The 12,678-nt window shown below is 48.2% G+C and overlaps 1 protein-coding gene across 4 annotated transcripts in view; it reads left to right on the forward strand.

Moving 5' to 3' along the window:
* The first annotated feature begins 398 nt into the window (after window positions 1–398).
* Window positions 399–12,678, forward strand: part of CLCN3 (chloride voltage-gated channel 3) — a 92,251-nt gene continuing 79,971 nt past the window's right edge. For 2 of the 4 annotated variants that reach the window (XM_043890896.1, XM_043890900.1), the window contains exon 1: window positions 399–611. The gene's annotated coding sequence lies outside the window, so the exon portion shown is untranslated. The other 2 variants (XM_043890897.1, XM_043890898.1) reach the window with 2 other exon arrangements.

Raw genomic sequence — 12,678 nt, forward strand, 5'->3', positions numbered from 1 at the left:
CCAGGAGGACCCCACCGCCTGCTGGACGTGACCAACCACCTGGGAAAGGTCACACCCCAATCGGCCCCGCCCCAAGGCTCCCGAGCCCCGCCTCCTGCCGCCACACGGCCCGCCCACCACCCATAAGGCCCGCCCACCACCCCTAAGGTCCGCCCCTGCAGCTACACGGCCAGGCCCCTGTTCCCAACAGGTCCGCCCTTGTTCTCACCTGGTTCTCCCACTCCTTCCTCACGACCCGCCCACTGTTCCCACAAGGCCCGCCCCCTGCCTCCATAAGCCCCGCCCACTGTTCCCACAGGTCCCGCCCCCTGCTCCCTTACGGCCCAATGGGCACCGACGCGGTTCCAACCGGGCCGGACGCTGAACGGCCGTTCACGGCTACGCGGTGACGTCAGGCGCCGACGCACCTGTCGGCCCTGCTCGAGCCGCTCCTGTCCGCTTCCCCGGGTCGGTGGGTCGGACCGGACGATTCGGAACCGCAGCCCTTCCTGCGGTACCGTCCGCCTGTGGCTGGAGTTGGGCCGAGTGCCGAGGAGGGGTGCTGGCGGCCGGCCGCTCCAGTTTCTCCCCGAGTTGGAGCATGGCTGGAGCTGTGGTCCCTCCAGAGGGAGGTGAGCTTTAAGCGGTCGTGTTTGATTCTGGGCAGCAGCGGGTCGAGTCCAGGGCCCCAGAGCCGGTGGCTTCAACTTGATGCGGCTCCTGCCTGGCTGAGCCCTGTGGGGTCGCGGTCGCGGTGGGGCTGGGCGCGCCGGCCGCCCTCAAATGCGGAGCCCGCCGGCGGCGCAGGACGCGGCCCCGGGGCTGCTCTGCCTCTGAGCGGCGAGGTGAGTGGCGGCGGCGGGCGGGGGCCGGGAGCCGGCGGGGCCGGCGTCGCTTGCCTAGCCATGATCCTGGGACGGGTTGGCCTGCGGGACGCTGACCCCGCCAGCGGCAGGTGTGGCCCGAGACCGTTCTTTAAGCTTGCACCTGCTTTCTTCAGAAACTGTCAAAAGACCTTTGAACAGAGTGGACGTAGGTGCCAGGAAGAGATTGTGGGTTTCACTTTCGCAAAATTTGCCCAAATATACACTTACTGTTCAGTGTCACTTTTTAAAAGATTTATGTGTATATCAAGCCATAGTTTGTGTGTATACATAGCATTTGTATTTTGATCTTAAACTTGGACTGGAGACCACCGTAGACACAGAAATTGATTTTGTGTATTATGTGCTCTATTTGCACAGCATTTTAAAACTGGAGGGCATAGAAGACAATTATGTACACCTTATGCATATTAGAGGCTGAAATTTGTGTTTCCTTTGGAAGAAAATTCTTTTTTATGAGGTAACTTTTTTTATGAGTACACTTTATTATTTTTTTTGATAATTCAGAAGTTCAGTTCTGCAAACTATAAACTTTTTGAGCCATGCATTTCACTTCCTGCAGCATCATTGTGGTTTATGTGGTTTATTCAACAATCAAAGGATTGTTGAGTCTTTACATAATTTGATGTCAGTCCATTTTACTTGCTTTGTGAGTCACTAGAAAATACTGTGTAGCAGGAGAGGACATACAGGAGTTAAATGCACCTGTATAGATGGTTGATTTTCACCTTAAAAGGTGCCACTCCTGATTGTTTTTTTGTTACACAATAGGGCTTAAAAGTCAGGTGTGTGCCGTACAGGTATTTACTCAGATTAAGCCTGCAGTTTATGACCTGTGGTTGATAGGAACAGCCTATTATTGGCAGAACCCAGGCCAGATTGCATTTCCTCCCACACCTTACCGCACACACTCTTCAAAGACTGATTCTTTGTTTGAAAAACACCTGAAATTATTTTAAGAGGTCAATATGAATGTATAGTACATACATCTTTAGTTGGAACTTGTGTTTTATCGTGTATTTTCAATCATACATAGCTTATTAGGAATGCAAATGACTTAACCTAGCTTTGGATAGATCCAGTTTAGGGGAAAGGTTTGCTCAGGTTATGGTTTTGTGCTAGTGAGTTGGCTGTTTTCCAGCTCATGATGGTGATAGGCTTTCCATTTCCTGTTGTGACCTGTTGGTAATAATTTTCAGACTGCTCAGGAAGCCAGATTTGATCTCTGTGGTGGGTCAGAGGCCAGAGCAGCATCCTGGGAAGCTGGGCCACTGTCACTGCTTTGTGGAACTTTCAGCTTAGTTTCTAGTCAAAACTTTTCAGCAGGGACCTAAAATATGATAAGGTTTAGCATTTACTGAGCAAATTCTGTGGTTCAGGATCTTTCTGAAGTGGTTTTGTGTATTATCTGAGTTCTCATGTCAGCTCCTTGGAGTAGGTACTTTGATTTTTCCCATCACAGAGACGTGGAAACATGCATAGAGGATCTGACTACCTTGCCCAAGGTCTCAGTCAGTGTCAGAATGGAGACTGAAGCCTGACACTGTGATTTCAGGCCTCTTGCTGTCAGTGGCTGCACTTCAAGGCAAGTAAAACTCAACAAAATACTAGAAGAAAAGGTAGGGTGAGAGAGATGGTATCATAGGTCCATTCATTCTTCAATATAAAAGTAATATAAAATCATAGAAGCTCTGGAGTATCCTTTTTTTAAATTCTTCTTCCACAACTTTAATAAACTGTTGTGTTTTTAATTATACTTTCACATGTGTATTTAAACACAGTAGCTATGATACATTTTGATTCTTAAAGATCAGTGTTCTTCAGTTAAGAATAAAATGAAAGATGAACCTACATGAGGAAACTGCCCATTTGCATTGCTGAAATATAGAGAGATTTGATCTGCAACTTTGATTGCAACGAAGTCAGGTAAACATATTTCTTGCCCTCATGGGAAGTAGTTAAACAGTTTCTGTCTTATAAAGTCATGAAAATTAGTTTTCAAAGTGTACGTCTTCCACAGCATCTTATTGTTGGGTTGTTTACCTTTTCGCTTGTGATAGTCTGAGCTTTGTACTTGTGTGTGTTTTTCCTTTTAAAATCATCTGGCATTTAACTTTTTTACTGGATCTAAAAAATATTTTGAATCTAGGAAATTTTCTTCAGGATAGCCACCTCCTTTAGCAGGTTATGCATTTAGTACTTTTTTGAAGAAAAATAAAAAAGGTGCAGCAATGTAGACATGCAGCTATCTTAATGTACAGTAGGATAAAATGTCAACAAATGTTACATTGGGAAGAAATCAGTTTAATTATCGTTTCTTACAAGTACTGACTATTTGTATCAGGATACATTCTTTTTTTTTTTTTTTTAGGATACATTCTTTAATCTGGTGATGTTCTGATGTCATGATCGACATTTCATGATGTTGTAAAGGATTGAGGAACCGTTCCTTTGTAAAATAGATTTGAGAAACTGTTAATAAGTTTTGTTTTCTCAAGAAGCTTTCTCATGCTCTTAGCCTTGACGTTTCTGGGGGTGTGTGTTTTATTACCCAAACTTATTTGACCGTGAACCTTGTGTTGGACTTGTGTTCTGTGCATAACACATCTCTCTCATCCGTAAATGTCTTTGTTACCCTCTTGACTCCATAGCTTGATTCATGCCAGTGCTTTTGCTTCAGCTAACTAATGTCTTCTCTCATCTCTGCCCCAGTGAGGTCCCACCTTTTTTTTTTTTTCCAGCTGTGTCATGATGGCTTGTGAGAGATTAGTTCACCGCCCAGGGTTTGAACTGGTCCCCACCAGCACTGGAAACTCTGAGTCTTAACCTCTGGACCACCAGGGAATACCCCCCTCCCCCATTTTTAAGATCCAGGTCGTGTATCTCTTCCAAAGAATGCTTGTCATCATCAGCTACAGTCGGATGTGGTCTTCTCTCTGAACTCTTCAAACAGTTCTGGTGTCTTTTGTGATGTGTGTCCCCTTTTATTATATGGATACTTACAAATTTGTAGGAAAAAGTTATCATATCCCTGAGGACAGTAGGAAGTGTAATTTATGCCATCAATCAATAAAAATTTTATTTATATATATATATATATATATTTTACAGTTTCTGGTACATGAGTTGCTGTTTTATAAGCTTCAGTAAAGGAGTAAGTGATTCTGTTGAAATTCACGGTCACATTTTAATCTTGGCAAGTATCTTGCTCATTTAGCTCCTGAGATGTTTCTACCAGAAAGCTCCTTGGGGTAGATCACTCAGGGTTTTCCCTCACTGCTGTCATGATCCTGAGACTTGCGTTCATCTCTCTGGTTGCTGACACCTGGGATTTTCTTTTCTCTCCAGTTGTGCCTGCTGTTCTGTCAGACAGCTGACAGACCCGCCTTGGAAGCTTAGCGGTGGTCCTCAGCGCCACCCCCCCCCCCCCCCCCCACCCAGTTCCCCTGATGAGAAGCCAGAACCTTGTTGGGAGTTCTGAAGAGTCAGCGTACCTCCCTCAGCTCTGGGGCCCTGAGCCGCATGTCCCGTCTCCCACGTTCTGCTCCCCAGCCCCCAGTTCGGGGCAGACTGCTCAGTGTGCAGTTTGGGGAGCACATCGGTGCTCAGTCACCATCCCCTTCTCTAGTCTGGCCTTGGCCCTGCGTGTGGAAAGCACACTCTGGTGCTCAGGCCTGTAAGCTTCGGGAGACGGCGCTTTGTTTCTTCCAACTCTTGAATCAGTTAATCAAGCCAGAGACCAAGCGTGTATCTAGACCTCGCCTCCTCCTGCTCGCATTGTTAGTTACCATGGCCTCCTCCCTGGTCCTGACAGCCCTTCCTGCTGTCACGTCACTGTGACTCGGTGCAGTGATGCCCTCATTGTGTTATACTCAGGCTTGCTGAAGGGGCCCCTGGAGTAAGGGCCCCGGACTCCTCCCCAGAGCTGGTCTTCAGTCTCCTGCCCTTCTCCTCTGTCCTCCACACTGCCGCCGCGGTTGGCTTGTTAAAGTTCACTTCCGATCAGGTGACTTCTCTTAAAAGACTTTGTGGTTTACCATGTGTTGACATGAGTGAGTGAATTGGTTCCTCAGCAGAACCCAAGAGCCCCTCCCTGTTTCTGGGCGCCTCCCCAGCTGCCCTCTGGTCCCCAGCTCTTACACGAGCTGACTGAGCAGGTCGCATGACGCTGCTTTTCCCCCGCATTGCCTTGTCGCCTCACGGTTGGCCTAGTTACTGCATCCTGGTCCTGCAGTGCTCGTGTAGTCTTCAGCGTTTGCAGACGTTCCCGGGCAGCAGCGTGTTCCTGTGTGTTCTTGCCGCCGCCTGTACTCGCCGCGTGCCTCTCCCGTGCGCTTCTCACTTCCTGCCGCCGCCTGTACTTACTGTGTACCTCTCCTGTGCGCGTCTCACCTCGTGCCGCAGCCTGTACTCGCCGCGTTCCTCTCCTGTGCGCTTCTCACCTCATGCCGCCTCCAGTACTCGCCGCGTGCCTCTCCTGTGCGCTTCTCTCTTCCTCTCGCTGCCTGTACTCGCCGTGTGCCTCTCCTGTGCGCTTCTCACCTCGTGCCACCGCCTGTACTCGCTGCGTGCCTCTCCCGTGCGCTTCTCACCTCGTGCCGCCGCCTGTACTCGCCGCGTGCCTCTCCTGTGCGCTTCTCTCTTCCTGTCGCCGCCTGTACTCGCCGCGTGCCTCTCCTGTGCGCTTCTCTCTTCCTGTCGCCGCCTGTACTCGCCGCGTGCCTCTCCTGTGCGCTTCTCTCTTTCTGTCGCCGCCTGTACTCGCCACGTGCCTCTCCTGTGCGCTTCTCACTTCCTGCCGCCGCCTGTACTTACTGTGTACCTCTCCTGTGCGCGTCTCACCTCGTGCCGCAGCCTGTACTCGCCGCGTTCCTCTCCTGTGCGCTTCTCACCTCATGCCGCCGCCTGTACTCGCCGCGTGCCTCTCCTGTGCGCTTCTCACCTCGTGCCACCGCCTGTACTCGCTGCGTGCCTCTCCCGTGCGCTTCTCACCTCGTGCCGCCGCCTGTACTCGCCGCGTGCCTCTCCTGTGCGCTTCTCTCTTCCTGTCGCCGCCTGTACTCGCCGCGTGCCTCTCCTGTGCGCTTCTCTCTTCCTGTCGCCGCCTGTACTCGCCACGTGCCTCTCCTGTGCGCTTCTCTCTTCCTCTCGCTGCCTGTACTCGCTGCCTGTACTCGCCGCCTGTACTCGCCGCGTGCCTCTCCTGTGCGCTTCTCTCTTCCTGTCGCCGCCTGTACTCGCCGCGTGCCTCTCCTGTGCGCTTCTCTCTTCCTGTCGCCGCCTGTACTCGCCACGTGCCTCTCCTGTGCGCTTCTCACCTCGTGCCGCCGCCTGTGCTCGCCGCGTGCCTCTCCTGTGCGCTTCTCTCTTCCTGTCGCCGCCTGTAGTCGCCGCGTGCCTCTCCTGTGCGCTTCTCACCTCGTGCCGCCGCCTGTACTCGCCGCGTGCCTCTCCTGTGCGCTTCTCTCTTCCTGTCGCCGCCTGTACTCGCCACGTGCCTCTCCTGTGCGCTTCTCACCTCGTGCCGCCGCCTGTGCTCGCCGCGTGCCTCTCCTGTGTGCTTCTCTCTTCCTGTCGCCGCCTGTAGTCGCTGCGTGCCTCTCCTGTGCGCTTCTCACCTCGTGCCGCCGCCTGTGCTCGCCGCGTGCCTCTCCTGTGTGCTTCTCTCTTCCTGTCGCCGCCTGTGCTCGCCGCGTGCCTCTCCTGTGCGCCTCTCTCTTCCTGTTGCCGCCTGTACTCCCCGCGTGCCTCTCCTGTGCGCTTCTCATGCCGTGTGTAGTTGCATGTGTGCCTTTCACCTTCACCACCGTGGGAATAGGGACCTCTTCTTACTCAGGACCCCAGCACATGTTGAGTGCTCAGCAAAAAGTTTGTCAAATACATTAATCAGTAACTCGGAAAACTGACTTTGCCTACTAGGTAAACGGTGATGCTGTAAACTGAGATAGTGAGGCGGGAGGACAAGCAGGTTTGTGTTCAGCTTAGGTCTCGTTGAATCTGAGTTCTCATACATCGTCCAGGTACAGATATATCAGTTTGTTATCCACACCATAGACAGTTAACTGATCCAGGAAAATTCTGTAGAAACAGACGGACTATTCTAAAATAAGTATGGAAAAGCAAAGGAACTAGAATAACAAAAACAAATTCGGGAAATAAGAATCAGGTGTGAGAAGTCAACCTCTCCAACGTCAGGAGCTCCAGTAGTCGGTACTGTGTGTCATTGCTGTAGGTGTAGAAACACAGATCAACAAAACAGAACAGAGAACTCTGAAACAGAACAGAGGGCTTTGAAACAGATTCACACAAATAAGCCCAACTAATTTTTAGCAGAGGCTGCAGAACAAGTCAGCGAGGGGAAGATAACCATTTTGGCAAGTGGCCCTGGAGCAGCTGGACATCACACGTCCAGAAACCAGCTTCAGCCTGTGTCTTGCCACTTACACAGACGTCCACTCAACGGGGACTACAGTTGGACTGCAGTCACTCAGTCGTGGTTGACTCTTTGCAGCCCCACAGACTGCAGCACGCCAGACTTCCCTATCCTTCACCATCTCGTGGTGCTTGCTCAAACTCACGTCCATTGAGTCAGTGGTGCCATCCAACTACTGACTAGAGTTAAATATAAAATGTAAAATTATAAAAATTTTAGGAAAAAATTTGGGAGAAATTTTTGGTAGTAGATATCCTAGAGTTGATGCCAAAAGTATAATCCTTCAGGGAAATATTGATAAGTTGAACTTCATCAAAATTAAATACTTTTGCTTCATAATAGACCCTGTTAAAGGGCTTCCCTGATGGCTCAGTGGTAAAGAATAGACCAGCCAGTGTAGGAGATACAGGTTCGATTCCTGGGTCAGGAAGATCCCCTGAAGGAGGAAATGGCAACCCACTCCGGTATTCTTGCCTGGGAAATCCCATGGACAGAGGAGCCTGGCAGGCTACAGTCCATGGGTAACAAAACAGTCAGATACAACTTAGCAACAAAACAGCAAACAAGACCTTGTTAGAAAATTCCAAGCTACAGAGTGGGAGAAAATGTTTGCAAACAACACATCTGACAAAGGCCTAGTATCTAAGATACATATTCTAAAATATGACATTCGGACAACAATTCAGTTAGAAAATTGGCAAAAGATAAGAAAAGTCATATCGCTGAGGAGGATATGCGGGTAGCAAGTAAGCACTTAAAATATGTTCAACATTAGCCGTTAGGGAAACCACGTTAAAAGAACCATGAGATACCAAAACACACCTGTCAGAATGGTGAAAACAAATATACCACCGAGTGCCGGTTTGAATGTGGAAAACCAGGCTCACCCAGACATCTTGGGTAGGGATGTTAAATTGTCGGTTTCTTTAGAAGTCGGACATGCAGTTACCATGTGGCGCAGTAATAGCAGTCCTTGGCTTTTATCCCGTAGAAAATAAGACTAAGTTCACAAAGAAATCTGTACATGGGTATTTATTGTGGCTTTGTTTGTGATAGCCTAAAGCTAGAAAAGAGTCAGATGTTCTTCCACAGGTGAATGGCTAAAGAAACACACGTGCTGTCGGTGTCACGGAGTACGACGCCGCCGTAAAGAGGGAAGGACTGTTGACAGACCCCAGCCCCGGACGGCTCTCTAGAGAGCCCTGCCGGGTGCCGAGTGGACAGTTTATCCCCAAAGGCGTGGACGACATGACTCAGTTGGTACAGTGCTGTTGACGCGGCAGAGTTACAGAAATAGAGAGCAGGTTGGAGGTCGCCAGGGCTTAGGAGGCGGTGCTCTGGGGCTGGAGGAGAGTGGGTGTGGCTGTAAAGGCAGCAGGAGGGGTCCTTGTGAGGGGAGTCACAGCGTGACCTTGGGGGATGCTCAGGGGAGGCGACGCAGGCACTCTTTGGATTCCTTACTGCAGCTGCATGCGAAATCACCATTGCTGTCCTGTCACCCAGTCGTGTCCGACTCCTTGCGACCCACGGGCCGCAGCAGGCCGGAGTTTGCCCAAGTTCATGTTCACTGCATTGGGGATGCCGCCCAGCCATCTCATCTCCATTGTCTCCAAGTAAAAAGTTTAAAAAAGTGAACCCCTGTTAGGTGCATGGTGCTATGCAGAGATGGGCTCAGCCAGGCCTTGTGCCGCCTTCCGGGGGACAGACAGCCGTCAGCTATCCCGTGAAGCAGGGTGTCACTGCAGCTGCGGTGTGTGCCGTCAGGGGCGGCGGGGGAACTCACCGTGTGAGCTGGACCTGGTCAGGGCGGCCGGCCCAGGTGGACGGGTGCTGAGGCAGCTTTCGTCACAGCACATGACTTTGCAGCAGTTACTGCAACTCTTCCTGCGTCAGTGTCGTCACCTGTGAAATGGGGGTAACAGTAGAGCCTGAGCTTTGGGGCTGCGGTTAGTACAGATACTAAATGAGTTAGTTTGCCATGTGCTTAGGGTGGTGCCTGACATGTAAACTCTGCTGGAGAGTTTGTTCACTGGCTAGAGGGTGCTTGAGGTGACAGCAGAAGGATACATAGGACTGTCACCTCCATGAAGAGGGGAGGGCCCGTTCCATGCCCAGGGAGCAGCTGAGCCTGGGCAGGAGCCGGGGCAGCCTCCTAGGGCCCAGAGGAGGGTGTGTGTCTGGGAGGGGCGGGAGAGGCTTGTCTGCTGTGTTGAAGAGTTTGCTGGCTAAACATGATGAGAAATGACTAAGGCCTTAATCCATGGCATGGGGAGAGGTGAGCATTCAGGCCTGCCCTGGGAAAAGATCATGCTGGCTGCAGGGTGGAGAAGAGATGCAAAGGGCCAGGGTGACGGTGCACGGATTGTTGGGGAAGTCACTGCAGCGCACCAGTTTTCTCCCTGGGCATTTTTCTCGGATTAGCTCTACTCCTCATAGCTCTACAGGAGTATATTCGCAAGTCACTGTGTCTGTTAAAATGATTTGAAATGGTTTTAAATATGTCTTTTACAGTTTAAAAGGAAAAATAAGACTGTAGTGTTCATTTTTTTTATATGCAGAATTTCAGTTGCTGTATTACGGTTTAAATAGCCTTTTGTGTTCAAGCCTGGGGATGGAGTTTAGAACCTAAAGCAGTTTAACACTGGTGTCCAGATTCCTTCTGTGTACTTACTCTATGCCTTCATAGATTCTTGACTATAGCAGTGTCACGCAATAAAAATACCTGTGCTGCAAATACAAGCCACAGGTATTATTTTCAATTTCTTAGTAGCCACATTAAAAAGAAAGTGGTGAGATTAGTTTTAATGATATATTTTATTTAACCTTTTATATCTAAAGTATTTCAGTGCATATGTGCGTGCTTAGTCTTATCTGACTCTTTGCGACCCCATGGACTGTAGCCTGCCAGGCTCCTCTGTCCATGGGATTGCCCAGGCAAGAATATTGGAGTGGGTTGCCATTTCCTCCTCCGCGGGATCTCCTTGACCTAGGGATGGAACCTGTGTCTCCTGCATTGCAGGCAGATTCTTTACTGCTGAGCCACTGAGGAAAGCCCATTTGTTTCATCATGGAATCAATATAAAATTATTAATGAAATATTTGGCATTCCTTTTGTCATGAAATCACAGGAATCCAGTAGATACTTCTCCTTAGAGCCTTGTTTCAGGGCTAGTGGCTGCTGATCAGACAGTTCAGCTCTACAGGTTTCTGGGTTAATAAGAATAGTTTTTAAAGTTATTGAATTTATAGAAATAGGAACCCACACAGACCTGATTTTAATAAACTTTGAAACAGAGTTGGTTGCTTTTGTTACAGAGAAAGCTGTGAAGTTTAGATGTATCAGAGGTGTTTGTGAAATGAAGTTTTTTAAACACTGTGAAAGGGTTAAGTTACAAGTTATCACTAACAGTTTTTGAGGGACTTCCAGGGACAAAATGGAGGAGCTGTGTTGGAACTTGCTGATGGAGGGCCCAGGACATAGTTTTACTTTAGAGCGGTTTCTCAGTGTTGTACAGCCTCTAGCAAATCAATGTCCATTGACGTATGTTACCACAAGTATTAAGTGCTTCCAGTGTGACCGTCACGTAAAGAAGTGAAGAATAGTGTCTGTGTTCTCTGTAAAATCTTAGTGTATGTGCTTTGCTACATCAAAATCAAAATGACTTTTGAATTGTTGATGCTTTTTTTTTTTTAAAAAAAAAAAAACCTTTTGGTTCTTTACTTAAGAGCCACAATATTGAATTTGATCACCTTTGAGGACACTGCAAAGTTCTTAGCATAAACAGTTATTTTCATACTATTCTAACATGTACCTTGAAATAAAACTCTTGTTTTAATTAATATATTCTAACAGATCTCTGTATAATAGGCCATTTTTGGTAGAGGTAATCATGAAACATCAGTAAAGTTGTAAAGCAGTAAATATTTAAGATTTTCTTTGTAACTTAGGTCCTAATTTTTGGTTATTCTACCATGACCAGATTAGCATTGTTGTCGAAAGGCCTTATTTATTGAACACTGAATACATCTCTCTTTTTACCTGCTTGATTAGGTCAACAGTCTGATATTTGACCACTGTTATCTGTGTATTATGTTCTACTTCTGCGTAAGATGTTCAGACCAGAGCTCTCAAGCTCCACCTTCTCTTAACTTCTCTTTAAGTTAGGTAATTTATACATCTTTTAAAAGTTGTTGTTGTTCAGTTGCCCAGTCATGTCTGACTCTTTGCGACCCCTTAATTTTTAATTGTTATAGTTCTTAGAGGTTACTTCTCCCCTACCCCAGCCCCACCCGGCCAGAGGAAAATATCCCGAGAACTAGAGAGTGTCTTAACCTTCAAGTCTTGTGTGCTAGATTTCAGCACTGAAAGTGGACCATGCGTACTTCCACTCACCTTTACTCATGTGTGTGCTCATTATGACAGAGCTGAGAAATCTCGTTTTACCAGGTTTACTGGATGAACTGCTCCTGTGATTCTAGTCTTCAAGTCCCACACGCAAACCTTTCAAACCTTTTGCTGGTGTCTCGCTCACTCGTTTTGATGTTGAGCCAGTAGGTAGATGCATGTAAAACACCAAGCTATTCAGGAGTTACATTGTTCTTAAGGTACAGAGTGAGAGCAGTGAAAACGCGTTCTTGCTTGTTAATTCTTTTCTGGGAAGAAATGCAAATAGTGACCTATTACCATATTTTCATGGCTGATATTTGACTATGGGCTTTGAAGCTTTAAATTTTTAAGTGATGAAAGGAGAATGGAATTTTACAGATGTTTAAATGACATTACTTTCACATTAGTATTTGCACCTGGTGAGATATCCAGAAGGGACATAATGTCTCCCTTTCATACCTGATGCCTCAGCCACTGTTCCTTTCTCCTGTGGGCAACTTTCTCAGAACTCTCTCCAGAGGCGGTCTATACACACACAGCCAGTTGAGTGCTGCAGGTCAGCCCCTCCCACAGCCGCCTTTCTTTGAGGGGAAGCCCCACATATACCGTGGCTGTCGTTCAGTCGCTAAGTCGTGTCCAACTCTTGTGACCCCATGGACTGTAACCTGCCAGGCTTCTCTGTCCATGGGATTTCCCAGGCAAGAGTACTGGAGTGGGTTGCCATTTCTTTCTCTAGGGGATCTTCCTGACCCAGGGATTGAACTCTGGTCTCCTACATTGCAGGTGGATTCTGTACCATCTGAGCCACCAGGGAAGCCCTTGCATATACTATAGTATATTGTAAACACTTCTCTGTACTTTGTATTTTGAAACAATGGGTCTGAGAGACTACTTTATACCATTACCTGAAGAAGTTCTTCATTCCTTTTTACAACTGCTTGATGAAAATAGAATTATTAAGTGATCCCCAAAGACTTAACCCAGTAGAGTTAGCT

This window comes from Cervus elaphus, chromosome 29, assembly GCF_910594005.1.
Source record: "Cervus elaphus chromosome 29, mCerEla1.1, whole genome shotgun sequence".
NCBI lineage: Eukaryota > Metazoa > Chordata > Mammalia > Artiodactyla > Cervidae > Cervus > Cervus elaphus.